Here is a 3,258-nt window from a genome sequence, read left to right as displayed (position 1 = left end):
TTGATCTCCAAGACTTCACATGTCTCCTCCACTAATGAAGGGTCTATGTTGAACATAAAAACTGTCGACTTTTCCAAATTGACCTCTTGACCTGATGCTATCATATAGGAGTTGAGGATGCCTTTGAGGGCGCTTGCCTCCCTGGTGCTTCCATGATAAAAAAGTATCATGTCATCAACAAATTGATGATGGGTAAAGGAGGGGAGACCACTGGTAATGGGAATACCTTGGGTCCTGCCCTCCTCTTTAGCCTTTGAGATGGATCTCCTTAGGGCTTCTACCATTATGATGAAGAGGAAAGGGGACATGGGATCACCTTGCCTAAGTCCTCTCGAGCTGCTAAAGAAACCCTCCGGAGTGCCATTAACCATAATAGAGAATTGAGGGGTGGAGATACATTCAAAAATTAGGTTGATCCAAGATTTGGAGAAGCCAAATGCCTCCAAGCATTTACATAAGAAGCGCCAATCAACTTTGTCATAAGCTTTACTTATATCCAATTTGATTAGCATGCTTGGGGCATTATTAAGCTGGACCGAATGGATAGCTTCTTGGGCAATTATTACCCCGTCATAGATTGATTTATCCGCTACAAAGCTAGTTTGTTCTTCACTGATGATGAGATGGAGAAGATTCTGAAGTCTAGCTGCTAGAGTTTTGGTTAGGAGTTTATAAAGGGTGTTGCATAGGGCTATAGGTCTAAAGTCATTGAAGCTTTCTGGTTTCTCTTTTTTGGGGATTAGCACTAGGAAGCTATTGTTGATCTCCTTGAGAATCTTCCTTGAGTTCCTAACACCCTCTAAGGCTTCCATGATCTCCGTCCCTATAAAACCCCATTGCTTTTGGAAAAAGCTAGTGGGGAAGCCATCTGGGCCCGGGGCCTTATCCGGATTCATCTTCATAAGGGCAAATTTAACCTCCTCCTCAGAGAATTCCTTTAGTAGGCATTTATTGTGGTCATCATTGATGAGTTTAGGGAGATTGTTGATAATATTGAGTTGGCTTCTTAGGTTGGAGTTATCAGTGTTGTTTAGGATATTATCAAAGAACCTTACAGCTTCTAAGGCAATGTCGGTCGGTTCAGACAAGATGGTGCCTTGACAATTTTTTATACTAGAGATTCGATTAACCCATCTCCTTTGCTTGGTACTATTGTGGAAGAACTTGGTGTTGTGGTCCCCATCATTCAACCAAGTCTCCCTTGATTTTTGTCTCCATTAAATTTCTTCATTTGACAAAACCTTTTCATACTCAGACAGTAGTGATTTTTCCTTAAGGAAGAGATGTTCATCCATCCCCTTCTCCAGAACTTCAATATTAATATCCTTAATATCCTTTTCTATTAAGAGTTTCTTGTCAAAAATATTACCAAAATTAATCCTATTCCACTCCAAGAGCTTCCTCTTGATGAGCTTTAACTTGTTTGCCATAATAAACATTTTTGATCCTGAGAACACTGAGCCACTCCACCATTTTTTTATAAGGTTTATGATGTTATCATCTCTGAACAACATGCTTTCAAATTTGAAGGGGCAGTTTCTAGGAGAGTGATCAGACAATATATTAAGTTGAAGTGGAAAGTGGTCAAAGCTTGATAAAGGAAGAGGCTCTGCTTCTATTATTACTTTTACTTTTCTAAATGTATTGAATGTGGTATGAAAGAATTATAATAAATAATAAATTAAATTGTCTTACTGTCAAGATTATTTATATTAGGTGAAAATGTTAATTACATTAGGTTAAACTTTAATATTTGATAGAAACTAGAAATAAATGTTAGGGTAGCACATTATGAAAGAAATTTTATTTTATCCCATAAACAAAATCTTGAAAATAAATCACAATTTTATTAAATAGAAAAGTATTTTGGGCCCCTACTACAATTAAAATTTACCTAAGATAAATTACAATCGAACATAAATTTACATTCAAACTGCAAACTACCAACTTGAGATAAATTTACATTCAAATTCACCTTATAAAGAAGTTTTATTTTACCCATATCCATGAATTATTTAAAATGAAATTTTAAAACTATTTTTTTATTGGAATGGTAAAATTTTCATTATAAATTAATAGTTTATTACAAAGCCATCCCTTTTACGTTATACCAAAATCACTAGTTTTAAGCAATTAGCATAAAATCATCAAGAATATTCATCGTGAAAATATGCATTCCAATAAATACATTTTTACTAGATGAATGAGACAAACTTTTAAATGGTGGGATAAATTTGTGCTTCACTTCCTTAATTCTGGATGTGAAATATATAATGGCATTTTGAACTATGGAGGTTGTGGTTTGAAAATTCAAATTGAAAAGTGGGTAAAATAAAAACAATTTTTACTTTTGATTGAAAAGAAAAAAGGAAAAAAGAAGAAAAATATTGCTATCAAACATTTGCCATTAATTTTGGCATAGTCTTAACCCTTTCAAAGTGAGGATGGGCATAGCCTTTCTCAACTTCCCAAACTATTGAATTTCCGAGGTTATACAAAAATATACATCCATTTATGATATCATCAATCAACAGTAGGGGCGATACTCAACACACACGTACTGCAGTATTTTATAATCATAGTTTTCCTATATTTTTGATATTATAAAATAATTACGAACTTCTCAAATTTCAACTAATGATATTTCAATATTTACTTCTTCAAATTGTATCACTTGGTATCTTCCTTAAAAACAGAATCCCAAGCTATCGTATATTATTCTATAAAATAGTTTAGGTTCTTGAGGCTTACTCTATTAAGTTATTCTAGTAAACAAGCCTGTAATAAAATTGTAAAACACACATTCTAGTGATTGAGTCCCAAATTGAAAACTTTGTTGTAAAATACAGGTTGATCATGCTCTTTAAATGAATAAAATATCAACAATATAATATGAGATTGATAATATTGCAATGTTCAAAACTCTTAGTTGTAACTTGTGACTTATACCTGGAATTATTAGTTATGAACACATATTGTCATCTTCCAAATAATCATAGCATGAGTTAAAGTTGATTGGCTTACCAGACTATGAAGGCTTCAAATCACACAAACAAGCATCATTCAATAATGTTTTAGATATTGTAAAATACTAATATGTCCAGGAATATATAATTCTAGAAATAAATAGATTCTAATACCTTGTAAAATACTAAAATGTCTACGACTCAAGACACCAGTGAAATAGAATATAGTTCTTCCCAACAAATGACCAAATGATAATAGATAAACTCTCAACTTTTGATACAAAACTCAATA

The sequence above is a fragment of the Cryptomeria japonica genome, chromosome 11 (assembly GCF_030272615.1).
Source record: "Cryptomeria japonica chromosome 11, Sugi_1.0, whole genome shotgun sequence".
NCBI classification, from domain to species: Eukaryota; Viridiplantae; Streptophyta; class Pinopsida; order Cupressales; family Cupressaceae; genus Cryptomeria; species Cryptomeria japonica.
The sequence above is the reverse complement of the archived record's forward strand: the minus strand, read 5'-3'. Positions refer to the sequence as shown.